The sequence below is a fragment of the Carica papaya genome, chromosome 1, assembly GCF_054855325.1.
Source record: "Carica papaya isolate Zhongbai chromosome 1, ASM5485532v1, whole genome shotgun sequence".
Classification (NCBI taxonomy): Eukaryota; Viridiplantae; Streptophyta; class Magnoliopsida; order Brassicales; family Caricaceae; genus Carica; species Carica papaya.
In genome coordinates, this window is record NC_142309.1 from 14,578,046 (window position 1) to 14,605,184 (window position 27,139).

The 27,139-nt window shown below is 45.7% G+C and overlaps 47 pseudogenes; all 47 read right to left on the reverse strand.

Annotated features, from left to right (window-relative positions):
• Positions 1–41: 41 nt before the first annotated feature.
• On the reverse strand, positions 42–160 carry LOC148269954 (5S ribosomal RNA; annotated as a pseudogene).
• Positions 161–367: 207 nt separating this feature from the next.
• LOC148269955 (5S ribosomal RNA) lies at positions 368–486 on the reverse strand (annotated as a pseudogene).
• A 206-nt stretch (positions 487–692) lies between these two features.
• Positions 693–811, reverse strand: LOC148269956 (5S ribosomal RNA; annotated as a pseudogene).
• A 206-nt stretch (positions 812–1,017) lies between these two features.
• Positions 1,018–1,136, reverse strand: LOC148269957 (5S ribosomal RNA; annotated as a pseudogene).
• Positions 1,137–2,021: 885 nt separating this feature from the next.
• On the reverse strand, positions 2,022–2,140 carry LOC148269958 (5S ribosomal RNA; annotated as a pseudogene).
• Positions 2,141–2,700: 560 nt separating this feature from the next.
• LOC148269959 (5S ribosomal RNA) lies at positions 2,701–2,819 on the reverse strand (annotated as a pseudogene).
• Positions 2,820–3,029: 210 nt separating this feature from the next.
• LOC148269960 (5S ribosomal RNA) lies at positions 3,030–3,146 on the reverse strand (annotated as a pseudogene).
• A 201-nt stretch (positions 3,147–3,347) lies between these two features.
• Positions 3,348–3,466, reverse strand: LOC148269961 (5S ribosomal RNA; annotated as a pseudogene).
• A 1,565-nt stretch (positions 3,467–5,031) lies between these two features.
• On the reverse strand, positions 5,032–5,150 carry LOC148269962 (5S ribosomal RNA; annotated as a pseudogene).
• Positions 5,151–6,636: 1,486 nt separating this feature from the next.
• LOC148269963 (5S ribosomal RNA) lies at positions 6,637–6,755 on the reverse strand (annotated as a pseudogene).
• Positions 6,756–6,960: 205 nt separating this feature from the next.
• LOC148269964 (5S ribosomal RNA) lies at positions 6,961–7,079 on the reverse strand (annotated as a pseudogene).
• Positions 7,080–7,611: 532 nt separating this feature from the next.
• LOC148269965 (5S ribosomal RNA) lies at positions 7,612–7,730 on the reverse strand (annotated as a pseudogene).
• Positions 7,731–7,936: 206 nt separating this feature from the next.
• On the reverse strand, positions 7,937–8,055 carry LOC148269966 (5S ribosomal RNA; annotated as a pseudogene).
• A 561-nt stretch (positions 8,056–8,616) lies between these two features.
• LOC148269967 (5S ribosomal RNA) lies at positions 8,617–8,735 on the reverse strand (annotated as a pseudogene).
• Positions 8,736–8,940: 205 nt separating this feature from the next.
• On the reverse strand, positions 8,941–9,059 carry LOC148269968 (5S ribosomal RNA; annotated as a pseudogene).
• A 205-nt stretch (positions 9,060–9,264) lies between these two features.
• Positions 9,265–9,383, reverse strand: LOC148269969 (5S ribosomal RNA; annotated as a pseudogene).
• A 558-nt stretch (positions 9,384–9,941) lies between these two features.
• On the reverse strand, positions 9,942–10,060 carry LOC148269970 (5S ribosomal RNA; annotated as a pseudogene).
• Positions 10,061–10,618: 558 nt separating this feature from the next.
• On the reverse strand, positions 10,619–10,737 carry LOC148269971 (5S ribosomal RNA; annotated as a pseudogene).
• Positions 10,738–11,296: 559 nt separating this feature from the next.
• LOC148269972 (5S ribosomal RNA) lies at positions 11,297–11,415 on the reverse strand (annotated as a pseudogene).
• A 559-nt stretch (positions 11,416–11,974) lies between these two features.
• Positions 11,975–12,093, reverse strand: LOC148269973 (5S ribosomal RNA; annotated as a pseudogene).
• Positions 12,094–12,878: 785 nt separating this feature from the next.
• LOC148269974 (5S ribosomal RNA) lies at positions 12,879–12,997 on the reverse strand (annotated as a pseudogene).
• A 206-nt stretch (positions 12,998–13,203) lies between these two features.
• Positions 13,204–13,322, reverse strand: LOC148269975 (5S ribosomal RNA; annotated as a pseudogene).
• Positions 13,323–13,527: 205 nt separating this feature from the next.
• On the reverse strand, positions 13,528–13,647 carry LOC148269976 (5S ribosomal RNA; annotated as a pseudogene).
• Positions 13,648–13,852: 205 nt separating this feature from the next.
• LOC148269977 (5S ribosomal RNA) lies at positions 13,853–13,971 on the reverse strand (annotated as a pseudogene).
• Positions 13,972–14,176: 205 nt separating this feature from the next.
• LOC148269978 (5S ribosomal RNA) lies at positions 14,177–14,295 on the reverse strand (annotated as a pseudogene).
• Positions 14,296–14,828: 533 nt separating this feature from the next.
• Positions 14,829–14,947, reverse strand: LOC148269979 (5S ribosomal RNA; annotated as a pseudogene).
• Positions 14,948–15,183: 236 nt separating this feature from the next.
• LOC148269980 (5S ribosomal RNA) lies at positions 15,184–15,302 on the reverse strand (annotated as a pseudogene).
• Positions 15,303–15,507: 205 nt separating this feature from the next.
• On the reverse strand, positions 15,508–15,626 carry LOC148269981 (5S ribosomal RNA; annotated as a pseudogene).
• Positions 15,627–16,187: 561 nt separating this feature from the next.
• LOC148269982 (5S ribosomal RNA) lies at positions 16,188–16,306 on the reverse strand (annotated as a pseudogene).
• Positions 16,307–16,867: 561 nt separating this feature from the next.
• LOC148269983 (5S ribosomal RNA) lies at positions 16,868–16,986 on the reverse strand (annotated as a pseudogene).
• Positions 16,987–17,193: 207 nt separating this feature from the next.
• Positions 17,194–17,312, reverse strand: LOC148269984 (5S ribosomal RNA; annotated as a pseudogene).
• A 204-nt stretch (positions 17,313–17,516) lies between these two features.
• LOC148269985 (5S ribosomal RNA) lies at positions 17,517–17,635 on the reverse strand (annotated as a pseudogene).
• A 563-nt stretch (positions 17,636–18,198) lies between these two features.
• On the reverse strand, positions 18,199–18,317 carry LOC148269986 (5S ribosomal RNA; annotated as a pseudogene).
• A 1,230-nt stretch (positions 18,318–19,547) lies between these two features.
• LOC148269987 (5S ribosomal RNA) lies at positions 19,548–19,665 on the reverse strand (annotated as a pseudogene).
• A 207-nt stretch (positions 19,666–19,872) lies between these two features.
• Positions 19,873–19,991, reverse strand: LOC148269988 (5S ribosomal RNA; annotated as a pseudogene).
• A 202-nt stretch (positions 19,992–20,193) lies between these two features.
• On the reverse strand, positions 20,194–20,312 carry LOC148269989 (5S ribosomal RNA; annotated as a pseudogene).
• A 207-nt stretch (positions 20,313–20,519) lies between these two features.
• On the reverse strand, positions 20,520–20,638 carry LOC148269990 (5S ribosomal RNA; annotated as a pseudogene).
• A 206-nt stretch (positions 20,639–20,844) lies between these two features.
• On the reverse strand, positions 20,845–20,963 carry LOC148269991 (5S ribosomal RNA; annotated as a pseudogene).
• Positions 20,964–21,169: 206 nt separating this feature from the next.
• On the reverse strand, positions 21,170–21,288 carry LOC148269992 (5S ribosomal RNA; annotated as a pseudogene).
• Positions 21,289–21,495: 207 nt separating this feature from the next.
• On the reverse strand, positions 21,496–21,614 carry LOC148269993 (5S ribosomal RNA; annotated as a pseudogene).
• Positions 21,615–22,820: 1,206 nt separating this feature from the next.
• Positions 22,821–22,939, reverse strand: LOC148269994 (5S ribosomal RNA; annotated as a pseudogene).
• Positions 22,940–23,146: 207 nt separating this feature from the next.
• On the reverse strand, positions 23,147–23,265 carry LOC148269995 (5S ribosomal RNA; annotated as a pseudogene).
• A 205-nt stretch (positions 23,266–23,470) lies between these two features.
• Positions 23,471–23,589, reverse strand: LOC148269996 (5S ribosomal RNA; annotated as a pseudogene).
• Positions 23,590–24,799: 1,210 nt separating this feature from the next.
• Positions 24,800–24,918, reverse strand: LOC148269997 (5S ribosomal RNA; annotated as a pseudogene).
• A 560-nt stretch (positions 24,919–25,478) lies between these two features.
• On the reverse strand, positions 25,479–25,597 carry LOC148269998 (5S ribosomal RNA; annotated as a pseudogene).
• Positions 25,598–26,158: 561 nt separating this feature from the next.
• LOC148269999 (5S ribosomal RNA) lies at positions 26,159–26,277 on the reverse strand (annotated as a pseudogene).
• Positions 26,278–26,483: 206 nt separating this feature from the next.
• On the reverse strand, positions 26,484–26,602 carry LOC148270000 (5S ribosomal RNA; annotated as a pseudogene).
• Between the last annotated feature and the right edge of the window lie 537 nt (positions 26,603–27,139).

The window sequence follows — 27,139 nt, forward strand, 5'->3', positions numbered from 1 at the left end:
TCCAGTCGCGCCTAAAGTCGAACGACCCATCTGAAAAAAAAAGGGTACAACACGAGAACTTCCCAGGAGGTAACCCATACTTGTACTACTTTCGCCAAAGCACACTTAACTGCGGAGTTCTGATGGGATCCGGTGCATGTGTGCTGTTATGATCGCACCTGTTTCATTTTGTGCTGGAAATATATACACTCATTCTCCTTCCGTCCCCCCTCACATCATTTGTTTCCTTGTGCGTTCACACTGCACCTCTCCTTCTCGTTCTAATATTGATTAAAATGCCCCTGCTTCTTGACTCACCTTTGCGAATGAACCTGCGATTCATAATTCAATTCGCGCGTAACGTCGAACGACCCATCCGAAAAAAAAGTTGGTGCAACACGAGGACTCCCTAGGAGGTCACCCATCCGAGTACTACTCTCGCCCAAGCACACTTAACTGCGGAGTTCTGATGGGATCTGGTGCATTACCACTGGTATGATCGCACCTATTTCATTTCGCGCTGCAAATAAATACACTCCTTCTCCTTTCTTCCCCCTCCTGTCATTTATTTCATGGTGTGTTCACGCTTCACCTCTCCTTCTCGTTCTAATATCAGTAAAAATGCCCCTGCGTCTTGACTCACAATTGCGTATAAACCAGCGGACCATAGTTCCAGTCGCGCGTAACGTCGAACGACCCATCTGAAAAAGAAATGGGTGCAACACGAGAACTTCCCAGGAGGTAACCCATCCTTGTACTACTTTCGCCAAAGCACACTTAACTACGGAGTACTAATGGGATCCGGTGCATTATTGCTGTTATGATCGCACCTGTTTCATTTTGTGCTGAAAATATATACACTCATTCTCCTTCCCTCCCCCCTCCCATCATTTGTTTCCTTGTGCGTTCACACTACACCTCTCATTCTCGTTCTAATATCGATTAAAATACCCCTGCTTCTTGACTCACATTTGCGTATAAACCAGCTGACCATAGTTCCAGTCACGCATAACGTTGAACGACCCGTCTGAAAAAAAATTGGTACGACACGAGGACTTCCCAAGAGATCACCCATCAAAGAACTACTCTCGCCCAAGCACACTTAACTGCGGAGATCTGATGATATCTGGCGCATTAGTGCTGGTATGATCGCACATGTTTAATTTTGCACTGCAAATATATACACTCATTCTCCTTTCTTCCCCCTCTTGTCGTTTGTTTCCTTGTGCGTGCGCACTGCACCTCCCGTTCTCGTTCTAATATCAAATAAAATGCCACGGCGCCGTGACTCACATTTGCGAATAAACCTGCATATTATAATTCTAGTCACGCGTAACGTCGAAAGAATCATCTGCAAAAAAAATGGGTGCAACACGAGGACTCCCCAATAAAATGGGTGAAATATAAGGACTTCGCAGGAGGTCACCCATCCTACTACTACTCTCGCCCAAGCACCGTTAACTGCGGAGTTGTGATAGAATCCATTGCATTAGTGCTGGTATGATCACTCATGTTTCATTCTGCGCTGCAAATACATAGACTCTTTCTCCTTCAATCCCCCCTCCCGTCATTTGTTTCCTTGTGTGTGCACTCTACAACTCTCCTTCTCGTTCAAATATCAAGTAAAAAGCTCCGGCACCGTGACTCATTTTTGTAAATGAACCAGCGGTTCATAATTCCATTCGTGCGTAACATCGAACGGCCCATCCGAAAAATAATGGGTACAACACGAGGACTTCCTAGGAGGTCACCCATCCTTGTACTACATTCGCAAAAGCACACTTAACTGCAGAGTTCTGATGGGATTCGGTGCATTTGTCCTGGTATGATCGCACCTGTTTCAATTCGCGCTGCAAATACATACACTCCTTCTCCTTTCTTCACCTTCCCGTCAATTGTTTCCTAGTGCGTTCACACTTTACCTCTCCTTCTCGTTCTAATATCGATTAAAATGCCCCTGCTTCTTGATTCACATTTGAGTATAAACCAGCGGACAATAGTTCCAGTCGCGCGTAACGTCAAACGACTCGTCTGAAAAAAAATTGGTGCGACACGAGGACTTCTCAGGAGGTCACCAATCCGAGTACTACTCTCGACCAAGCACACTTAACTGCGGAGTTCTGATGGGATCTGGTGCATTAGTGCTGGTATGATCGAACCTGTTTAATTTCGCGCTGCAAATACATACACTCCTTCTCCTTTCTTCCCCCTCCCGTCATTTGTTTCCTTGTGTGTGCGCACTGCACCTCCCGTTCTCGTTAATATATCAAGTAAAATTCCACGGCGCCGTGACTCACATTTGCGAATAAACCTACAGACCATAATTCAAGTCGCGCATAACGTCGAAAGAATCATCTGCGAAAAAATGGGTTCAACACGAGGACTTCCCAAGAAAATGGGTGAAATATAAGGACCTCGCAAGAGGTCACCCATCCTAGTACTACTCTCGCCCAAGCACCCTTAACTGCGGAGTTCTGATAGAATCTGTTGCATTAGTGCTGGTATGATCGCTCATGTTTCATTCTGCGCTGCAAATACATACACTCTTTCTCCTTCAATCCCCCCTCCCGTCATTTGTTTCCTTGTGCGTGCACTCTGCATCTCTCCTTCTCGTTCTAATATTAAGTAAAATGCCCCGGCACTGTGACTCACCTTTGCGAATGAACTAGCAGTTCATAATTCCTTTCGCGCGTAACGTCGAACGACCCCTTCGAAAAAAAATGGATGCAACACGAAGACTTCCCAGGAGGTTACCCATCCGAGTACTACTCTCACCCAAGCAAACTTAACTGCGGAGTTCTGATGGGATCTGGTGCATTAGTGCTGATATAATCTCACCTGTTTCATTTCGTGCTGTGAATACATACTCTCATTCTCCTTTCTTTCCCCTCCTGTCATTTGTTTCCTGGTGCGTTCACACTTCACCTCTCCTTCTCGTTCTAATATCAATTAAAATGCCCCTGCGTCTTGACTCACATTTGCATATAATCCAGCGGACCATAGTTCTAGCCGCGTGTAATGTTGAACGACCCATCTGAAAAAAATAAATGGATGCAACACGAGAACTTCCCAGGAGGTAACCCATCCTTGTACTACTTTCGCCAAAGCACACTTAACTGCGGAGTTCTGATGGGATCCAGAGCATTTGTGCTGGTATGATCTTTCATTTCGTGCTGAAAATACATACACTCCTTCTCCTTCCCTCCCCCCTCCCATCATTTGTTTCCTTGTGCGTTCACACTGCACCTCTCCTTTTCGTTCTAATTTCGATTAAAATGCCCCTGCTTCTTGACACACATTTGCGTATAAACCAGCGGACCATAGTTCCAGTCGCGCGTAACGTCGAACGGCCCATCTGAAAAAAAAAATGGGTGCAACACGAGAACTTCCCAGAAGGTAACCCATCCATGTACTACTTTCGCCAAAGCATTCTTAACTGCCGAGTACTGATGGGATCCGGTGCATTTGTGCTGGTATGATTGCACCAGTTTCATTTCGCGCTGAAAATACATACACTCTTTCTCCTTCCCTCACCCCTCCCATCATTTGTTTTCTTGTGCGTTCACCCTGCATCTCTCCTTCTCGTTCTAATATCGATTAAAATGCACCAGCTTCTTGACTCACATTTGTGTATAAACCAGCGGACCATAGCTCCAGTCGCGCGTAACGTCGAACGACCCGTCTGAAAAAAATTGGTGCGACACGATGACTTCCCAAGAGGTCACCCATCCGAGTACTACTCTCGCCCAAGCACAAATAACTACGTAGTTTCTTATGGGATCTGGTGCATTAGTGCTGGTATGATCGCATCTGTTTAATTTCGCGCTGCAAATACATACACTCCTTCTCCTTTCTTCTCCCTCCCGTCATTTGTTTCCTTGTGCGTGCGCACTGCACCTCTCGTTCTCGTTCTAATATCAAGTAAAATGCCACGGTGCCGTGACTTACATTTGCGAATAAACCTGTGGACCATAATTCAAGTCTAGCGTAACGTTGAGAGAATCATCTGCAAAAAAAAAGGGTGCTACACGAGGACTTCCCGATAAAATGGGTGAAATATAAGGACTTCGTAGGAGGTCACCCATCCTAGTACTTATCTCGCCCAATTACCCTTAAGTGCGGAGTTCTGATAGAATCCGTTGCATTAGTGCTTGTATGATCGCTTATGTTTCATTCTACGCTGCAAATACATACACTCCTTCTCCTTTCTTCCCCCTCCCGTCATTTGTTTCCTTGTGCGTGCGCACTGCACCTCCTGTTCTCGTTCAAATATCAAGTAAAATGCCACGGCGCCGTGACTCACATTTGCAAATAAACCTGCAGACCATAATTCAAATCGCACATAACGTCGAAAGAATCATCTGCAAAAAAATTGGTGCAACACGAGGACTTCTCAATAAAATGGGTGAAATATAAGGACTTCGCAGGAGGTTGCCCATCCTAGTACTACACTCGCCCAAGCACCCTTAATTTGCGGAGTTCTGATAAAATCCGTTGCATTAGTGCTGGTATGATCGCTAATGTTTCATTCTGCGCTGTAAATACATACACTCTTTCTCCTTCCATACCCCCTCCCGTCATTTATTTCGTTGTGCGTGCACTCTGCATCTCTCCTTCTTGTTCTAATATCAAGTAAAATGCCCCTGCATCGTGACTCACCTTTTCGAATGAAGCAGCGGTTCATAATTTTATTCGCGAGTAACGTCGAACGACCCATCCGAAAAAAAATGGGTGCACACGAGGACTTTCCAGGGGGTAAGCCATCCGAGTACTACTCTCACCCAAGCACACTTAAGTGCGGAGTTTTGATGGGATCCGGTGCATTAGTTCTGGTATGATTGCACATGTTACATTTTGCGCTGCAAATACATACACTCCTTCTCCTTTCTTCCCCCTCTCGTCATTTGTTTCTTGGTGCGATCACACTTCACCACTTCTTCTCGTTCTAATATCAATTAAAATGCCCCTGCGTCTTAACTCACATTTGCGTATAAACCAGTAGACCATAGTTCCAGTCGCGCGTAACGTCGAACGACACATTTGAAAAAAAAAAGGGTGCAACACGAGAACTTCCCAGGAGGTAACCCATCCTTGTACTACTTTCGCCAAAGCACACTTAACTGCGGAGTTCGGATGGGATTCGGTGCATTAGTGTTGGTATGATCACACCTGTTTCAATTCGCGCTGAAAATACATACACTCATTCTCCTTTCCTTCCCCCTCCCGTCATTTGTTTCCTTATGCGTTCACACTTCACCTCTCTTTCTCGTTCTAATATCAATTAAAATGCCCCGGCACCGTGACTCACCTTTGCGAATGAACCATCGATTCATAATTCCATTCGCGCGTAATGTCGAACAACCCATCCGAGTACTACTCTCGCCCAAGCACACTTGACTGCGGAGTTCTGATGGGATCTGGTACATTAGCGCTGGTATGATCGCACCTGTTTCATTTCGCGCTGCAAGTGCATACACTCCTTCTCCTTTCTTCCCCCTCCCGTCATTTGTTTCCTAGTGCGTTCACACTTCACCTCTCCTTCTCGTTCTAATATCAATTAAAAAGCCCCTGCGTTTTGACTCACATTTGCGTTTAAACCAGCGGACAATAGTTCCAATCGCGTGTAACGTCGAACAACCCATCTGGAAAAAAAAATGGGTGCAACACGAGAACTTCCCATGAGGTAACCCATCCTTGTACTACTTTCGCCAAAGCACACTAAACTGCGGAGTACTGATGGAATCCGGTGCATTATTGCTGTTATGATCGCACCTGTTTATTACGTGCTGAAAATACATACACTCCTTCTCCTTCCCTCCCCCTCTCATCATTTGTTTCCTTGTGCGTTCACACTGCACCTCTCCTTCTCGTTCTAATATCGATTAAAATGCCCCTGTTTCTTGACTCACATTTGCGTATAAACTAGCGGACAATAGTTCCAGTCGTGGGTAACGTCGAACGGCCCGTCTGAAAAAAAATTGGTGCGACACGAGGACTTCCCAGGACATCACCCATCCGAGTACTACTCTCGCTCAAGCACACATAACTGCGGAGTTCTCATGGGATCCGGTTCATTAGTGTTGGTATGATAACACCTATTTAATTTTGCGCTGCAAATACATACACTCCTTCTCCTTTCTTCCCCCTCCCGTCATTTGTTTCCTTGTGCGTGCGCACTGCGCCTCCCATTCTCGTTCAAATATCAAGTAAAATGCCACAGTGCCGTGACTCAATTTGCGAATAAACCTGCGGACCATAATTCAAGTCGCGCGTAACGTCAAAAGAATCATCTGCAAAAAAATGGGTGCAACACGAGGACTTCCCAAGAAAATGGATGAAATATAAGGACTTCGAAGGAGGTCGCCCATCCTAGTACTACTCTCACCCAAGCACCCTTAACTTGCGAAGTTCTGATAGAATCTGGTGCATTTGTGCTGGTATAATCGCACCTGTTTCATTTGGTGCTGAAAATATGTACACTCTTTCTCCTTCCATCACCCCTCCTGTCATTTATTTCCTTGTGCGTGCACTCTGCATCTCTCTTTCTCGTTCTAGTATCAAGTAAAATGCCCCGGAACCGTGACTCATATTTACGAATGAACCAGCGGTTCATAATTCCATTCTCGCATAACGTCGAACGACTCATCTGAAAAAAAATGGGTGCAACACGAGGACTTCCCAGGAGGTCACCCATCCGAGTACTAATCTCGCCCAAGCACACTTAGCTGCGGAGTTCTGATGGGAGCCGGTGCATTAGTGATGGTATGATCACGCTTGTTTAATTTTGCGTTGCAAATACATACACTCCTTCTCCTTTCTTTCCCCTCCCGTCATTTGTTTCCTGGTGCGTTCACACTTTAACCTCTCCTTCTCGTTCTAATATCAATTAAAATGCCCCTGCGACTTAACTCATATTTTCGCATAAACCAGCGGGCCATAGTTCCAGTTGAGCGTAACGTCGAACGACCCATCTAAAAAAAAGGGGTGCAACACGAGAACTTCCCAGGAGGTAACATATCCTTGTACTACTTTCGCCAAAGCACACTTAACTGCAGAGTTCTGATGGGATCCGGTGCATTTGTGCTGCTATGATCGCACCAGTTTCATTTCGTGCTGAAAATACATACACTCTTTCTCCTTCCCTCCCCCCTCCCATAATTTGTTTCCTTGTGCGTTCACACTGCACCTCTCCATCTCGTTCTAATATCGATTAAAATGCCCATGCTTCTTGACTCACATTTGCGTATAAAGAAGCGGACCATAGCTCCAGTCGCGCGTAACGTCGAACAACCCGTCTGAAAAAAAATTGGTGCGACATGAGGACTTCCTAGGAGTTGACCAATCCGAGTACTACTCTCGCCCAAGCACACTTAACTACAGAGTTAAGATGGGATCCGGTGCATTAGTGCTGGTATGATCGCACCTGTTTAATTTCGCGCGGCAAATACATACACTCCTTATCCTTTCTTCGCCGTCCCGTCATTTGTTTCCTGGTGCGTTCACACTTCACCTCTCCTTCTCGTTCTAATATCAATTAAAATGCCCCTGCATCTTGACTCACGTTTGCGTATAAACCAGCGGACCATAGTTCCAGTCACGCGTAACGTTGAACGACCCATCTGAAAAAAAAAATGGGTGCAACACGAGAACTTCCCAGGAGATAACCCATCCTTGTACTACTTTCGCCAAAGCACACTTAACTGCGGAGTTATGATGGGATCCGGTGCAATTGTGCTGGTATGATCGCACCTGTTTCATTTCGTGCTAAAAATACATGCACTCCTTCTCCTTCCCTCCCCCCTCCCGTCATTTGTTTCTTTGTGCGTTCACACTGCACCTCTCCTTCTCATTCTAATATTGATAAAAATGCCCCTGATTATTGACTCACATTTGTGTATAAACCAGTCGACCATAGTTCCAGTCGCGCGTAATGTCGAACGACCCGTCTGAAAAAAAATTGGTGCGACACGAGGACATAATAGGAGGTCACCCATCCGAGTACTACTCTCGCCCAAACACATTTAACTGCGGAGTTCTGATGGGATCCGGTGCTTTAGTGCTGGTATGATCGCAGCTGTTTAATTTTGCGCTGCAAATAGATACACTCCTTTTCCTTTCTTCCCCCTCCCGTCATTTGTTTCCTTGTGCGTGCGCACTGCACCTCCCGTTGTTATTCAAATATCAAGTAAAATGCCACGACGCCGTGATTCAAATTTGCGAATAAACCTGCGGGCCATAATTAAAGTCACGCATAACGTCGAAAGAATCATTTGTAAAAAACTGGGTGCAAATTGAGGACTTCCCAAAAAAATGGGTGAAATATAAGGACTTCGCAGGAGGTCACCCATCTTAGTACTACTCTCACCAAAGCACGCTTAACTTGCGAAGTTCTGATAGAATCCGTTGCATTACTTCTGGTATGATCGCTCATGTTTCATTTTGCGCTACAAATACATACACTCTTTCTCCTTCCATCCCCCCTCCCGTCATTTGTTTCCTTGTGCGTGCACTCTGCATCTCTTCTTCTCATTTTAATATCAAGTAAAATGCCCCGGCACCGTGACTCACCTTTGCAAATGAACCAGCGAATCATAATTCCATTCGCGCGTAACGTTGAACGAACCATCCGAAAAAAAATTGATGCAACACGAGGACTTCCCAAGAGGTCACCCATCCGAGTACTACTCTCGCCCAAGGACAATTAAGTGCGGAGTTCTGATGGGATCCGGTGCAATAGTGCTACTATGATCGCACCGGTTTCATTTCGTGCTGCAAATACATACACTCCTTCTCCTTTCTTCCCCCTCCCGTCATTTGTTTCCTGATGCGTTCACACTTCACCTCTCCTTCTCGTTATAATATCAATTAAAATGCCCCTGCGTCTTGACTCACATTTGCGTATAAACCAGCGGACCATAGTTCCAGTCGCGCGTAACGTCGAGCTGCCCATCTGAAAAAAAATGGGTGCAACACGATAACTTCCCCGGAGGTAACCCATCCTTGTACTACTTTCGCCAAAGCACACTTAACTACGGAGTTCTGATGGGATCCGGTGCATTTGTGCTGGTATGCTCGCACTTGTTTCATTTTATGCTTAAAATACATACACTCCTTCTCCTTCCCTCCCCCTTCCCATCATTTGTTTCCTTGTGCGTCCACACTGCACCTCTCCTTCTCGTTCTAATATCGATAAAAATGCCCCTGCTTCTTGATTCACCTTTGCGAATGAACCAGCGGTTCATAATTCTATTCGTGCGTAACGTCGAACGACCCATCCGGAAAAAAAGGGTGCAACACGAGGACTTCCTAGGCAGTCACCCATCCGAGTACTACTCTCGCCCAAGCACACTTGACTGCAGAGTTGTAATGGGATCCGGTGCATTAGTGTTGGCACGATCGCACCTAATTCATTTCGCGCTGCAAATACATACACTCCTTCTCCTATTTTCCCCCTCCCGTCATTTGTTTCCTTGTGCGTGGGCACTGCACCTCCCGTTCTCGTTCAAATATCAAGTAAAATACCACGGCGCCGTGACTCACATTTGCGACTAAACCTGCGGACCATAATTCAAGTCGCGTGTAACGTCGAAAGAATCATCTGCAAAAAAATTTGTGTAACACGAGGACTTCCCAAGAAAATGGGTGAAATATAAGGACTTCGCAAGAAGTCACCCATCCTAGTACTACTCTCGCCCAAGCACCCTTAACTGCGGAGTTCTAATAGAATCCGTTGCATTAGTGCTGGTATGATCGCTCATGTTTCATTCTGCGCTGTAAATACATACACTCTTTCTCCCTCCATCCCCCTCCCGTCATTCGTTTCCTTGTGCGTGCCCTCTGCATCTTTCCTTCTCATTTTAATATCAAGTAAAATGCCCCGACACCGTGACTCACCTTTGCGAATGAACCAGCGGTTCATAATTCTATTCGTGCGTAACGTCGAACAACCCATCCGGAAAAAAAGAGTGCAACACGAGGACTTCCCAGGCGGTCACCCATCCGAGAACTACTCTCGCTCAAGCACACTTGACTGCGGAGTTGTGATGGGATCCGGTGCATTAGTGTTGGCACGATCGCACCTAATTCATTTCGCGCTGCAAATACATACACTCCTTCTCCTATCTTCCCCCTCCCGTCATTTGTTTCCTTGTGCGTGGGCACTGCACCTCCCGTTCTCGTTCAAATATCAAGTAAAATGCCACGACGCCGTGACTCACATTTGCGAATAAACCTGCGGACCATAATTCAAGTCGCGTGTAATGTCGAAGGAATCATCTGCAAAAAAATTGATGTAACACGAGGACTTCCCAAGAAAATGGGTGAAATATAAGGACTTTGCAGGAAGTCACCCATCCTAGTACTACTCTCGCCCAAGCACCCTTAACCCCGGAGTTTTGATAGAATCCATTGCATTAGTGCTGGTATGATCGCTCATGCTTCATTTTGCGCTGCAAATACATACATTATTTCTCCCTCCATCCCCCTCCCGTCATTTGTTTCCTTGTGCGTGCCCTCTGCATCTTTCCTTCTCGTTCTAATATCAAGTAAAATGCCCTGACACCGTGACTCACCTTTGCGAATGAACCAGCGGTTCATAATTCTATTCGTGCGTAACGTTGAACGACCCATCCGGAAAAAAAGGGTGCAACACGAGGACTTCCCAGGCGATCACCCATCCGAGTACTACTCTCGCCCAAGCACACTTGACTGCGGAGTTGTGATGGGATCCGGTGCATTAGTGTTGGCACGATCGCACCTAATTCATTTCGCGCTGCAAATACATACACTCCTTCTCCTATCTTCCCCCTCCCGTCATTTGTTTCCTTGTGCGTGGGCACTGCACCTCCCGTTCTCGTTCAAATATCAAGTAAAATGCCACGGCGCCGTGACTCACATTTGCAAATAAACCTGCGGACCATAATTCAAGTCGCGTGTAACGTCGAAAGAATCATCTGCAAAAAAATTTGTGTAACACGAGGACTTCCCAAGAAAATGGGTGAAATATAAGGACTTCGCAGGAAGTCACCCATCCTAGTACTACTCTCGCCCAAGCACCCTTAACCGCGGAGTTCTGATAGAATCCGTTGCATTAGTGCTGGTATGATCGCTCATGTTTCATTCTGCGCTGCAAATACATACACTATTTCTCCCTCCATCCCCCTCCCGTCATTTGTTTCCTTGTGCGTGCCCTCTGCATCTTTCCTTCTCGTTCTAATATCAAGTAAAATGCCCCGACACCGTGACTCAACTTTGCAAATGAACCAGCGGTTCATAATTCCATTCGCGCGTAACGTAGAACGACCCATACGAAAAAAAATGGGTGCAACACGAGGGCTTCCCAAGAGGTCATCCATCCGAGTACTACTCTCGACCAAGCACACTTAACTGCGGAGTTCTGATGGGATCTGGTGCATTAGTGCTGGTATGATCGAACATGTTTATTTTTGCGCTGCAAATACATACACTCCTTCTCCTTTCTTGCCCCTCCCGTCATTTGTTTCCTTGTGTGTGCGCACTGCACCTCCCGTTCTCGTTAATATATCAAGTAAAAAACCACGGCACCGTGACTCACATTTGCGAATAAACTTGCAGACCATAATTCAAGTCGCACGTAACGTCGAAAGAATCATCTGCAAAAAAATGAGTGCAACACGAGGATTTCCCAAGAAAATGGGTGAAATATAAGGACTTTGCAGGATGTCACCCATCCTAATACTACTTTCGCCCAAGCACCCATAACTTGCGGAGTTCTGATAGAATCTGTTGCATTAGTGCTGGTATGATCGCTCATGTTTCATTCTGCACTGCAAATACATACACTCTTTCTCCTTCCATCCCCCTCCCGTCATTTGTTTCCTTGTGCGTGCACTCTGCATCTCTCCTTCTCGTTCTAATATCAAGTAAAATGCCCCGGCACTGCGACTCACCTTTGCGAATGAACCAGCAGTTCATAATTCCATTCGCGCGTAACGTCGAATGACCCATCCAAAAAAAATGGGTGCGACAAGATGACTTCCTAGGAGGTCACCCATCCGAGTCCTACTCTCGCCCAAGCACACTTAACTCCGGAGTTCTGATGGGATCTGGTGCATTAGTGCTGGTAGGATCGCACCTCTTTAATATCAAGTAAAATGCCACGGCGCCATGACTCACATTTGCGAATAAACCTGCGGACCATAATTCAAGTCGCGCGTAACGTCGAAAGAATCATCTGCAAAAAAATGAGTGCAACACGAGGACTTCCAAGAAAATGGGTGAAATATAAGGACTTTGCAGGAGGTCATCCATCCTAGTACTACTCTCTCCCAAGCACCCTTAACTTGCGGAGTTCTGATAGAATCCGTTGCCTTAGTTCTGGTATGATCGCTCATGTTTCATTCTGCGCTGCAAATACATACACTATTTCTCCTTCCATCCCCCCTCCCGTCATTTGTTTCCTTATGCGTGCACTCTGTATCTCTCCTTCTCGTTCTAATATCAAGTAAAGTGCCCTGGCAACGTGACTCACCTTTGCGAATGAACTAGTTGATCATAATTCCATTCGCGCGAAACGTCGAACGACCTATCCGAAAAAAAATGGGTGCAACAGGAGGACTTCCCGGGAGGACACCCATACGAGTACTACTCTAGCCAACACTTAACTGCAGAGTTCTAATGGAAGCCAGTGCATTAGTGCTGGTATGATCGCACCTGTTTCGCTTCGCACTACAAATACATACACTCCTTCTCCTTTCTTCCCCCTCCCGTCATTTGTTTCCTGGTGCGTTCACACTTCACCTCTCCTTCTCGTTCTAATATCAATAAAAATGCCCTTGCGTGTTGACTCACATTTACGTATAAACCAACGGACCATAGTTCCAGTCGCGCGTAACGTCGAACGACACATCTGAAAAAATAAATGGGTGCAACACGAGAACTTCCCAGGAGGTAACCCATCCTTGTACTACTTTCGTCAAAGCACACTTAACTGCTAAGATCTGATGGGATCCGGTGCATTTGTGCTGCTATGATCGCAACTGTTTCTTTTGGTGCTGAAAATAAATACACTCCTTCTCCTTCCCTCCCCCCTCCCATCATTTATTTCCTTGTGCGTTCACACTGCACCTCTCCTTCTCGTTCTAATATGGATTAAAATGCCCCTGCTTCTTGACTCATATTTGCGTATAAACCAGCGGACCACAAGTCCAGTCGCGCGTAACGTCGCACGAACTGTCTGAAAAAAAATTGGTGCGACACGAGGACTTCCCAGGAGGTCACCCATTCGAGTACTACTCTCACCCAAGCACACTTAACTGCGGATTTCTGATGGAATCCAGTGCATTAGCGCTGGTATGATCGCATCTGTTTAATTTCGCGTTGCAAATACATACATTCCTTCTCCTTTCTTCCCCCTCCCGTCATTTGTTTCCTTGTGCGTGTGCACTGCACCTCCCATTCTCGTTTAAATATCAAGTAAAATGCCACGGCGCCGTGACTCACATTTGCGAATAAACCTGCGGACCATAATTCAAGTCGTGCGTAACGTCGAAAGAATCATCTGCAAAAAAATGGGTGCAATACGAGGACTTCGCAGGAGGTCACCCATCCTAGTACTACTCTCGCCCAAGCATCCTTAACTTGCGAAGTTCTGATAGAATCCGTTGCATTAATGCTGGTATGATCGCTCATGTTTCATTCTGCGCTGTAAATACATACACTCTTTCTCCTTCCATCCCCCCTCCCGTCATTTGTTTCCTTGTGCGTGCACTTTGCATCTCTCATTCTCGTTCTAAAATCAAGTAAAATGCTCCAGCACCGTGACTCACCTTTGCGAATGAACCAGCAGTTCATAATTCCATTCGCGCGTAACGTCGAACGACCCATCCGAAAAAAATTGTTGCAACACGATGACTTCCCAGGAAGTCACCCATCCGAGTACCACTCTCTTCAAAGCACACTTAACTGCGGGGTTCTGATGGGATCCGGTGCATTAGTGCTAGTATGATCGCACCAGTTTCATTTCGCGCTACAAATACATACACTCCTTCTCCTTTCTTCCCCCTCCCGTCATTTGATTCCTGGTGTGTTCACACTTCACCTCTCCTTCTCGTTCTAATATCAATTAAAATGCCCCTGCGTCTTAACTCACATTTGCGTATAAACCAGCGGGTCATTGTTCCAGTCGCGCGCAACGTCAAACGGCCCATCTGAAAAAAAAAGGGTGTAACACGAGAACTTCCAAGGAGGTAACCCATCCTTGTACTACTTTCGCCAAAGCACACTTGACTACGGAGTTCTGATGGGATCCGGTGCATTTGTGCTGGTATTATCGCACCTGTTTCATTTCGCGTTGCAAATACATACACTCCTTCTCCTTTCTTCCCCCTCCCGTTATTTTTTTCCTGGTGCGTTCACACTTCACATCTCCTTCTCGTTCTAATATCGATTAAAATGCCCCTGCGTCTTGACTCACATTTGCGTATAAACCAGCGGACCATAGTTCCAGTCACGCGTAACGTCGTATGACCCATCTAAAAAAAAGAAATAGGAGCAATACGAGAACTTCCCATGAGGTTACCAATCCTTATACTACTTTCACCAAAGCAAACTTAACTGCGGAGTTCTGATGGGATCTGGTGCAATTGTGCTGGTAAGATCGCCCCTGTTTCATTTCGTGCTGAAAATACATACACTCCTTCTCATTCCCTCCTCCCTCCCATCATTTGTTTCCTTGTGTGTTCACACTGCACCTCTCCTTCTCGTTCTAATATAGATTAAAATGCCCCTGCTTCTTGACTCACATTTGTGTATAAACTAGCAGACCATAGTTCCAGTCGCGCGTAACGTCGAACGAGTCGTCTGAAAAAAAATTGGTGCAACACGAGGACTTCCTAAGAGGTCACCCATCCGAGTACTACTCTCGCCCAAGCACACTTAACAGCGGAGTTTTGATGGGATCCGGTCCATTAGTGCTGGTATGATAGCACCTATTTAATTTTGCTCTGCAAATACATACACTCCTTCTCCTTTCTTCCCCCTCCCGTCATTTGTTTCCTGGTGCGTTCACACTTCACCTCTCCTTCTCGTTCTAATATCAATTAAAATGCCCCTGCGTCTTAACTCACATTTGCGTATAAACAAGCGGACCATAGTTCCTGTCGCGCGTAACGTCGAACGAACCATCTGAAAAAGAAATGGGTGCAACACGAGAACTTCCCAAGAAAATAGGTGAAATATAAGGACTTCGCAGGAGGTGACCCATCCTAGTACTAATCTCGCCCAAGCACCCTTAACTGCGGAGTTCTGATTGGATCCGGTGCATTAGTGCTAGTATGATCGCACCTATTTCATTTCGCGCTGCAAATACATACACTCCTTCTCCTTTCTTTCCCCTTCCGTCATTTGTTTCCTGGTGCGTTCACACTTCACCTCTCCTTCTCGTTCTAATATCAAGTAAAATGCCCCGGCACCGTGACACACCTTTGCGAATAAACCAGCGGTTCATAATTCTATTTACGTGTAACGTCGAACGACCCATCCGAAAAAAAATGGGTGCAACACGAGGACTTCCCAAGAGGTCACGCATCCGAGTACTACTCTCGCCCAAGCACACTTAACTGCGAAGTTTAAATGGGATCCGGTGCTTTAGTGCTGGAATGATCGCACCTGTTTAATTTCGCACTGTAAACACATACACTCATTCCCCTTTCTTCCCCCTCCCGTCATTTGTTTCCTGGTGCGTTCACACTTCACCTCTCCTTCTCATTCTAATATCAATTAAAATGCCCCTCCGTCTTAACTCACATTTGTGTATAAACCAGTGGGCCATTGTTCCAGTCGCGCGCAACGTCGAAAGAATCATCTGCACAAAAATAGGTGCAACACGAGAACTTCCCAAGAAAATGGGTGAAATATAAGGATTTCGCAGGAGGTCACCCATCCTAGTACTACTCTCGCCAAAGCACCCTTAACTTGCAGAGTTCTGATAGAATCAGTTGCATTAGTTCTGGTATGATCGCTCATGTTTCATTCTACGCTGCAAATACATACACTCTTTCTCCTTCCATCTCTTCTCCCATCATTTGTTTCCTTGTGCGTGCATTCTGCATCTCTCATTCTCGTTCTAATATCAAGTATAATGCCCCGGCACCGTGACTCACCTTTGCGAATGAACCAGCGGTTCATAATTCCATTCGTTCGTAATGTCGAACGACCCATCCGATAAAAAATAGGTGCAACACGAGGACTTCCCAGGAGGTCACCCATCCGAGTACTACTCTCGCCCAAGCACACTTAACTGCGTAGCTCTGATGGGATCCGGTGCATTAGTGCTGGTTTGATCGCACCTGTTTCATTTCGCACTGCAAATACATACACTCCTTCTCCTTTCTTTCCCCTCCCGTCATTTGTTTCCTGGTGCGTTCACACTTCACCTCTCCTTCTCGTTCTAATATCAATTAAAATGCCCCTGCGTCTTAACTCACATTTGCGTATAAACCAGTGGGCCATTGTTCCAGTCACGCGCAACGTCGAAAGAATCATCTGCACAAAAATGGGTGCAACACGAGAACTTCCCAAGAAAATGGGTGAAATATAAGGACTTCGCAGGAGGTCACCCATCCTAGTACTACTCTCGCCAAAGCACCCTTAACTTGTAGAGTTCTGATAGAATCCGTTGCATTAGTTCTGGTATGATCGCTCATGTTTCATTCTACGCTGCAAATACATACACTCTTTCTCCTTCCATCCCCTCTCCCATTATTTGTTTCCTTGTGCGTGCATTCTGCATCTCTCATTCTCGTTCTAATATCAAGTATAATACCCCGGCACCGTGACTCACCTTTGCGAATGAACCTGCGGTTCATAATTCCATTCGTGCGTAATGTCGAACGACCCATCCGATAAAAAATGGGTGCAACACGAGGACTTCCCAGGAGGTCACCCATCCGAGTACTACTCTCGCCCAAGCACACTTAACTGCGTAGCTCTGATGGGATCCGGTGCATTAGTGCTGGTTTGATCGCACCTGTTTCATTTCGCGCTGCAAATACATGCACTCCTTCTCCTTTCTTCCCCCTCCCGTCATTTTTTTCCTGGTGCGTTCACACTTCACCTCTCCTTCTCGTTCTAATATCCATTAAAATGCCCCTGCGTCTTGACTCACATTTGCGTATAAACCAGCGGACCATAGTTCTAGTCGCGCGTAACGTCGAACGACCCATCTGAAAAAAAAAATTGGTACGACACGAGAACTTCCTAGGAGGTAACCCATCCTTGTACTACTTTCGCCAAAGCACACTTAACTGCGGAGTACTGATGGGATCCGGTGCATTTGTACTGGTATGATCGCACCTGTTTCATTTCGTGCTAAAAATACATACACTCCTTCTCTTTCCCTCCCCCCTCCCATCATTTGCTTCCTTGTGCGTTCACATTGCACCTCTCATTCTCGTTCTAATATCGATTAAAATGCCTCTGCTTCTTTACTCACATTTGCGTATAAACCAGCAGATCATAGCTCCAGTTGCGCGTAACGTCGAACGACCCGTCTGAAAAAATTGGTGCGACACGAGGACTTCCCAGGAGGTCACCCATCCGAGTACTACTTTCGCCCAAACACATTTAACTGCGGAGTTCTGATGGGATCCGGTGCATTAGTGCTGGTAAGATGGCACCTGTTTAATTTCGCGTTGCAAATACATACACTCCTTCTCCTTTCTTCCCCCTTCCGTCATTTGTTTACTTGTGTGTGCACACTGCACCTCCCGTTCTCGTTCTAATATCAAGTAAAATGCCACGGTGCCGTAACTCACATTTGCGAATAAACCTGTGGATCATAATTCAAGTCGCGCGTAACGTCGAAAGAATCATCTAAAAAAAAATGGGTGCAACACGAGGATTTCCCAAGAAAACGGGTGAATTATAAGGACTTCGCAGGAGGTCACCCATCCTAGTAATACTCTTGCCCAAACACCCTTAACTTGCGGAGTTCTAATAGAATCCGTTGCATTAGTGCTGGTATGATCACTCATGTTTAATTCTGCGCTGCAAATACAATCACTCTTTCCCCTTCCATCCCCCCTCCCGTCATTTGTTTCCTTGTGCATGCACTCCGCATCTCTCCTTCTCATTCTAATATCAAGTATAATGCCCCGGCACCGTGACTCATCTTTGCGAATGAACCAGCGATTCATAATTCCATTCTTGCTTACAACATCGAACGACCCATGCGAGAAAAAATGGGTGCAACACAAGAACTTCCCAGGAGGTCACCAATCTGAGTACTACTCTCGCCCAAGCACACTTAACTGCAGAGTTCTGATGGGATCCGGTGCATTAGTACTGGTATGATCGCACCTAATTAATTTTGTGTTGCAAACACATTCACTCCTTCTCCTTTCTTCCCCCTCCAGTCATTTATTTCCTTGTGCGTGCGCACTGCACCTCTCGTTCTCGTTCAAATATCAAGGTAAATGCCACGGTGCCGTGACTCACATTTGTAAATTAATCTGCGGACCATAATTCAAGTTGTGCGTAACGTCGAAAGAATCATCTGCAAAAAAATGGGTGAAACACGAGGACTTCCCAAGAAAATGGGTGAAATATAAGGACTTCGCAGGAGGTCGCCCATCCTAGTACTACTCTTGCCCAACCGCCCTTAACTTGCGGAGTTCTTATAGAATCTGTTGCATTAGTTCTGGTATGATCGCTCAAGTTTCATTCTGCGCTGCAAATACATACATTCTTTCTCCTTCCATCCCCCCTCCCGTCAATTGTTTCCTTGTGCGTGCAGTCTGCATCTCTCATTCTCCTTCTAATATCAAGTAAAATGCCCCGGCACCGTGACTTACCTTTTCGAATGAACCAGCAGTTCATAATTCCATTCGCACGTAACGTCGAACGACCCATCGAAAAAAAAATTGGTGCAACACAAGAACTTCCCAGGAGGTCATCCATCCGAGTTCTACTCTTGCCAAAGCACACTTAACTGCGGAGTTCAGATCCGGTGCATTAGTGCTGGTATGATGGCTCCTGTTTCATTCCGCGCTGCAAATACATACACTCCCTCTCCTTTCTTCCCCTTCCCGTCATTTCTTTTCTTGTGCGTGCGCACTGCACCTCCCGTTCTCGTTCAAATGTCAAGTAAAATGTCACGGCGCCGTGACTCACATTTGCGTATAAACCAGCGAACTATAGTTCTAGTCGCGCGTAACATCGAACGACCCATCTGAAAAAAAAAATGGATGCAACACGAGAACCTCCCAAGAAAATGGGTGAATTATAAGGACTTCGCAGGAGGTCACCCATCCTAGTACTACTCTCGCCCAAGCACCCTTAACTTGCGGAGTTCTGATAGAATCTGTTGCATTAGTGCTGGTATGATCGCTCATGTTTCATTCTGCACTGCAAATACATACACTCTTTCTCCTTCCATCCCCCCTCCCATCATTTGTTTCCTAGTGCGTGCACTCTACATCTCGTTCTAATATCAAGTAAAATGCCCCGGCACCATGACTCACCTTTGCGAATGAACCAGCGGTACATAATTCCATTCGCGCGTAATGTCAAACGACCCATCCGAAAAAAAATGGGTGCAACACGAGGACTTCCTAGAAGGTCACCATCCGAGTACTACTCTCACCCAAGCACACTTATCTGTAGAGTTCTGATGGGATCTATTGCATTAGTGCTGGTGTGATCGCACCTGTTTCATTTCGCGCTGCAAATACATACACTCATTCTCCTTTCTTCCCCCTCCAGTTATTTGTTTCCTGGTGCATTCACACTTCACCTCTCCTTCTCGTTTCTAATATCAATTAAAATGCCCCTGCGTCTTGACTCACATTTGCGTATAAACCAGCAGACCATAGTTCCAGTCGCGCGTAACGTCGAATGAACGTTCTGAAAAAAAAATTGGTGCAACACGAGAACTTCCTAGGAGGTAACCCATCCTTGTACTACTTTCGCTAAAGCACACTTAACTGCGGAGTTCTGATAGGATCCATTGCATTTGTGCTGGTATAATCGCACCTATTTCATTTCGTGCTGAAAATACATACACTCCTCCTTCCCTCCCCCCTCCCATCATTTTTTTTCGTGTGCGTTCACACTGCACATCTCTTTCTCATTCTAATATCGATTAAAATGCTCCTGCTTCTTGACTCACATTTGCGTATAAACCAGCGGACCATAGTTTCAGTCGTGCGTAACGTCTAATGACCTGTCTGAAAAAAATATGTGCGACACGAGGACTTCCCAGGAGGTCACCAATCCGAGTACTACTCTCACCCAAGCAAACTTAACTGCGGAGTTTTGATGGGATCTGGTGCATTAGTGCTGGTATGATCGCACCTATTTAATTGCGCGCTGCAAATACATACACTCCTTGTCCTTTCTTCCCCCTCTCGTCATTTGTTTCCTGGTGTGTTCAAACTTCACCTCCCGTTCTCGTTCTAATATCAATTAAAATGTCCCTGCGTCTTAACTCACATTTGCGTATAAACTAGCGGGCCATAATTCCAGTCGCGCGTAAAGTCGAACGACCCATCTGAAAAAAAAAATGGGTACAACACGAGAACTTCCCAGGAGGTAACCTATCCTTGTACTACTTTCGCCAAAGCACACTTAACTGCGGAGTTCAGATGGGATCCGGTGCATTTGTGCTGGTATGATCGCACCTGTTTCATTTCGTGCTTAAAATACATACACTCATTCTCCTTCTCTCCCCCCTCCCATCATTTTTTTCGTTGTGCGTTCACACTGCACCTCTCCTTCTCGTTCTGATATCGATTAAATTGCCCCTGCTTCTTGACTCACCTTTGCGAATGAACCAGCGGTTCATAATTCCATTAGTGCGTAAAGTCAAACGACCCATCCGAAAAAAAATTAGTGCAACACGAGGACTCCCTAGGAGGTCACCCATTCGAGTACAACTCTTGCCCAAGCACACTTAACTGCGGAGTTCTGATGAGATCCGGTGCATTAGTGCTGGTATGATCGTACCTGTTTCATTTCGCGTTGCAAATAAATACGCTCATTCTCCTTTCTTCCCCTTCCCGTCATTCGTTTCCTGGTGCGTTCGCGCTACACCTCTCATTCTCGTTCAAATATTAGTAAAAATTCCCCTGCATCTTGACTCACATTTGCGTGTAAGCCAGCGGACCATAGTTCCAGTCGCGCGTAACGTCGAACGATCTTTCTGAAAAAAAAGTGGGTGCAACACGAGAACTTCCCAGGAGGTAACCCATCCTTGTACTACTTTCGCCAAAGCACACTTAACTGCGGAGTTCTGATGGGATCCGGTGCATTTGTGTTGGTATGATCGCACCTGTTTCATTTCGTGCTGAAAATACATACACTCATTCTCCTTCTCTCCCCCCTCCCATCATTTGTTTCCTTATGCGTTCACACTACACCTCTCTTTCTCGTTTTAATTTCGATTAAAATGCCCCTGCTTCTTGACTCACCTTTGCGAATGAACCAGCGGTTCATAATTCCATTCGCGCGTAATGTTGAACGACCCATACGAAAATAAAATTGGTGCAACATGAGGACTCCCTAGGAGGTCACCCATCCGAGTACTACTCTCGCCCAAGCACACTTAACTGTGGAGTTCTGATGGGATCTGGTGCATTAGTGCTGGTATTATCGCACCTATTTCATTTCGCGCTGCAAATAAATACACTCCTCCTTTCTTCCCCCTCCCGTCATTTGTTTCCTGGTGCGTTCACGCTTCACCTCTCCTTCTCGTTCTAATATCAGTAAAATTGCCCCTGCCTCTTGACTCACATTTGCGTATAAACTAGCGGACCATAGTTCCAGTCGCGCGTAACATTGAACAACCCATCTGAGAAAGAAATGGGTGCAACTCGAGAACTTCCCAAGAGGTAACCTATCCTTGTACTACTTTCGCCAAAGCACACTTACCTGCGGAGTACTGATGGGATCCGTTGCATTTTGCTGGTATGATCGCACGTGTTTCATTTTGTGCTAAAAATATATACACTCATTATCCTTCCCTCCCCCCTCCCATCATTTGTTTCCTTGTGCGTTCACACTACACCTCTCCTTCTCGTTCTAATAGCGATTAAAATGCCTCTGCTTCTTGACTCACATTCGCGTATAAACTAGCTGACCATAGTTCTAGTCGCGCATAACGTCAAACGACCCGTCTGAAAAAAAATTGGTACGACACGAGGACTTCATAGGAGGTCACCCATCAAAGAACTACTCTCGCCTAAGCACACTTAACTGCGGAATTCTGATGATATCCGGAGCATTAGTGCTGGTATAATCGCACCTGTTTAATTTCATGCTGCAAATACATACATTCATTCTCCTTTCTTCCCCCTCCTGTCATTTGTTTCCTTGTGCGTGCTCATTGCACATCCCGTTCTCATTCTAATATCAAATAAAATGTCACGGCGCCGTGACTCACATTTGCGAATAAACCTGCAGATTATAATTCTAGTCGAGCGTAACGTCGAAAGAATCATCTGCAAAAAAATGGGTGCAACACGAGGACTCCCCAATAAAATGGGTTAAATATAAGGACTTCGCAGGAGGTCACCCATCCTAGTACAACTCTCTCCCAAGCACCCTTAATTGCAGAGTTGTGATAGAATCCGTTGCATTAGTGCTGGTATGATCGCTCATGTTTCATTCTGCAGTGCAAATACATAGACTCTTTCTTCTTCCATCCCCCATCCCGTCATTTGTTTCCTTGTGCGTGCACTCTGCATCTCTCCTTCTCGTTCAAATATCAAGTAAAAGGCCCCAGCACCGTGACTCACCTTTAGAAATGAACCAGCGGTTCACAATTCCATTCGCGCGTAACATCGAACGACCCATCCAAAAAAAAATGGGTACAACACGAGGACTTCCCAGGAGGTCACCCATCCAAGTACTACTCTCGCCCAAGCACACTTAACTGCAAAGTTCTGATGGGATCCGGTGCATTAGTGCTGGTCTAATCGTACCTGTTTCATTTTGCGCTATAAATAAATACACTCCTTCTCCTTTCTTCCCCCTCCCGTCATTTGTTTCCTGGTGCGTTCACACTTCACCTATCCTTCTCGTTCTAATATCAGTAAAAATTTCCCTGCGTCTTGACTCACATTTGCGTATAAACAAGAGGACCATAGTTCTAGTTGCGCGTAACATTGAACGACCCATCTGAAAAAAAAAATGGGTGCAACACGAGAACTTCCCAAGAGGTAACTCATCCTTGTACTACTCTCACCCAAGCACGCTTAACTGCGGAGTTCTAATTGAATCTGGTGCATTAGTGCTGGTATGATCGCACCTGTTTCATTTCGCACTGCAAATAAATACACTCCTTCTCCTTTCTTCCCCCTCCCGTCATTTGTTTCCTGGTGCGTTCACGCTTTACCTCTCCTTCTCATTCTAATATCAATTAAAATGCCCCTACGTCTTGACTCACATTTGCGTATAAACCAGCATACCATTGTTCCAGTCGCCCGTAACCTCGAACGGCCCATCTGAAAAAAAATTGGTGCAACACGAAAACTTCCCAGGAGGTAAGCCATCCTTGTACTACTTTCGCCAAAGCACACTTAACTGCGGAGTTCTGATGGGATCTGGTGCATTTTTGCTGGTATGATTGCACCTGTTTCATTTCGTGCTGAAAATACATACACTCCTTCTCCTTTCCTCTCCCCTCCCATCATTTGTTTCCTTGTGCGTTCACATTGCACCTCTCCTTCTCGTTCTAATATCGATTAAAATGCCCCTACTTCTTGAGTCACATTTGAGTATAAATAGCGGACCATAGTTCCAGTCGCGCGTAATGTCGATCGACCTGATCTAAAATAAAATTGGTGCGACACGAGCACTTCCCAAGAAGTCAGCCATCCGAAAAATACTCTCGCCCAAGCACACTTAATTATGGAGTTCTGATGGGATCCAGTGTATTAGTGCTGGTATGATAGCAACTGTTTAATTTCGCGCTGCAAATACATACAGTCCTTCTCCTTTCTTCCTCCTCCTGTCATTTATTTCCTTATGCATCCGCACTGCACCTCTCGTTCTCGTTATAATATAAAGTAAAATGCCACGGCGCCGTGACTCACATTTGTGAATAAACCTGCAGACAATAATTCAAGTCGTGCGTAACATCGAATGAATCATCTGCAAATAAATGGGTGCAATACGAGGACTTCCCAAGAAAATGGGTGAAATATAAGGACTTCGCAGGAGGTCACCCATCCTAGTACTACTCTCGCCCAAGCACCCTTAACTTGCAGAGTTCTGATAGATTACGTTGCATTAGTATCGGTATGATCGCTCATGTTTCATTCTGCGCTGCAAATACATACACTTTTTCTCCTTCCATCCCCCTCCTGTCATTTGTTTCCTTATGCGTGCACTCTGCATTTCTCCTTCTCATTCTAATATCAAGAAAAATGCCCTGGCACCGTGACAAACCTTAGCGAATGAACTAACGGTTCATAATTCCATTCGCGCGTAACACCGAACAACGCATCCGAAAAGATATGGGTGCAACATGACGACTTCCTAGGAGGTCACCCATCCGAGTACTACTCTCGCCCAAGCAAACTTAACTGTGGAGTTCTGATGGGATACGGTGCATTAGTGCTGGTATGATCACATCTGTTTCATTTTGCGCTGCAAATACATACACTCCTTCTCCTTTCTTTCCCCTCCCATCATTTGTTTCCTGGTGCGTTCACACTTCACCTCTCCTATCCTTCTAATATCAATTAAAATGCCCCTGCGTCTTGACTCACATCTGCGTATAAACAAGCGGACCATAGTTCATGTCGCGTGTAACGTCGAACGACCCATCCGAAAAAAAAAATGGGAGCAACACGAGAACTTCCCAGGAGGTAACCCATCCTTGTACTACTTTCGCCAAAGCACACTTAACTGCGAAGTTCTGATGGAATCCGGTGCATTTGTGCTGGTATGATCGCACCTGTTTAATTTTGCGCTGCAAATACATACACTCCTTCTCTTTTCTTCCCCTTCCCGTCATTTGTTTCCTTGTACGTGCGCACTGCACCTCCCTTTCTTGTTCAAATATCAAGTAAAATGCTATGGTGCTGTGACTCACATTTGCGAATAAACCTGCGAACCATAATTCAAGTTGCGCGTAATGTCGAAAGAATCATCTGTAAAAAATGGGTGCAACACGAGGACTTCCCAAGAAAATGGGTGAAATATAAGGACTTCGCAGGAAGTCACCCATCCTAGTACTACTCTTACCCAAACACTCTTAACTTACGGAGTTCTGATAGAATACGTTGCATTAGTGCTGGTATGATCGCTCATGTTTCATTCTGCGCTACAAATACATACACTCTTTCTCCTTCCATCCCCCCTCTCGTCATTTGTTTCCTTATGCGTGCACTCTGCATCTCTCCTTCTCGTTCTAATATCAAGAAAAATGCCCCGGCACCGTGACTCACATTTGCGAATGAACCAGCGGTTCATAATTCCATTCACGCGTAACGTCGAACGACCCATCCAAAAAAATATGGGTGCAACACGAGGACTTCCCAGGAGGTCACCCATCCGAGTACTACTCTCGCCCAAGCACACTTGACTGCAGACTTCTGAAGGGATCCGGTGCATTAGTGCTGGTATGATCGCACCTGATTAATTTCGCGCTGCAAATACATTCACTCCTTCTCCTTTCTTCCCCCTCCCGTCATTTGTTTCCTTGTGCGTGCGCACTACACCTCCCGTTCTCATTCAAATATCAAGTAAAATGCCACGGTGCCACGACTCACATTTGGGAATAAACCTGCGGACCATAATTCAAGCCGCGCATAACGTCGAAAGAATCATCTGAAAAAAAATGGGTGCAACACGAGGACTTCCCAAGAAAATGGGTGAAATATAAGGACTTCGTAGGAGGTCACCCATCCTAGTACTACTCTCGCCCAAGCACCCTTAACTTGCGGAGTTCTGATAGAATCCGTTGCATTAGTGCTGGTATGATCGCTCATGTTTCATTCAGCGCTACAAATACATACAATCTTTCTCCTTCTATCTCCTATCCCGTCATTTGTTTCCTTGTGCGTGCACTCTGCATCCTTCCTTCTCGTTCTAATATCAAGAAAAAAGCCCCGGCACCGTGACTCACCATTGCGAATGAACTAGCGGCTTATAATTCCATTCGCGCGTAACGTCGAATGACCCGTCCGAAAAAAAATAGGTGCAACACGAGGACTTCCCAAGAGGTCACCCATCCGAGTACTACTCTCGCCCAATCACACTTGACTGCGGAGTTCTGATAGGATCCGGTGCATTGGTGCTGGTATGATCGCACCTGTTTCATTTCGCACTGCAAATACATACACTCCTTCTCCTTTCTTCCTCCTCCCGTCATTTGTTTCCCAGTGCGTTCACACTTCACCTCTCCTTCTCGTTCTAATATCAATTAAAATGCCCCTGCCTCTTGACTCACATTTGTGTATAAACCAGCGGACCATAGTTCCAGTCGCGCGTAACATCGAACGGCCCATCTGAAAAAAAAAATGGTGCAAGACAAGAACTTCCCAGGAGGTAACCCATCATTGTACTACTTTCGCCAAAGCGCACTTAACTGTGGAGCTCTGATGGGATCCGGTGCATTTGTGCGGGTATGATCGCACCTGTTTCATTTTATGCTGAAAATACATCATTTATTTCCTTGTGCGTTCACACTGCACCTCTCCTTCTCCTTCTAATATCGATTAAAATGCTCCTTCTTCTTGACTCAAATTTGCGTATAAACAATCGGATCATAGCTCCAGTCGCGCGTAACGTCGAACGACCCGTCTGAGAAAAAATTGGTGCGACACAAGGACTTCCCAGGAGTTCTGATGGGATCCGGTGCATTAGTACTGGTATGATCGCACCTGCTTAATTTCCCGCTGCAAATACATACACTCCTTCTCCTTTCTTCTCCCTCCCGTCATTTGTTTCCTTGTGTGTGCGCACTGCACCTCCCGTTCTCGTTCTAATATCAAGTAAAATGTCACGGTGCTGTGACTCACATTTGGGAATAAACCTGTGGAATATAAATTAAGTCGCACGTAACGCCGAAAGAATCATCTGCAAAAAATTGGGTGCAACACAAGGACTTCCCAGGAGGTCACTAGTCCGAGTACTACTCTCGCCCAAGCACACTTAACTACGAAGTTCTGATAGG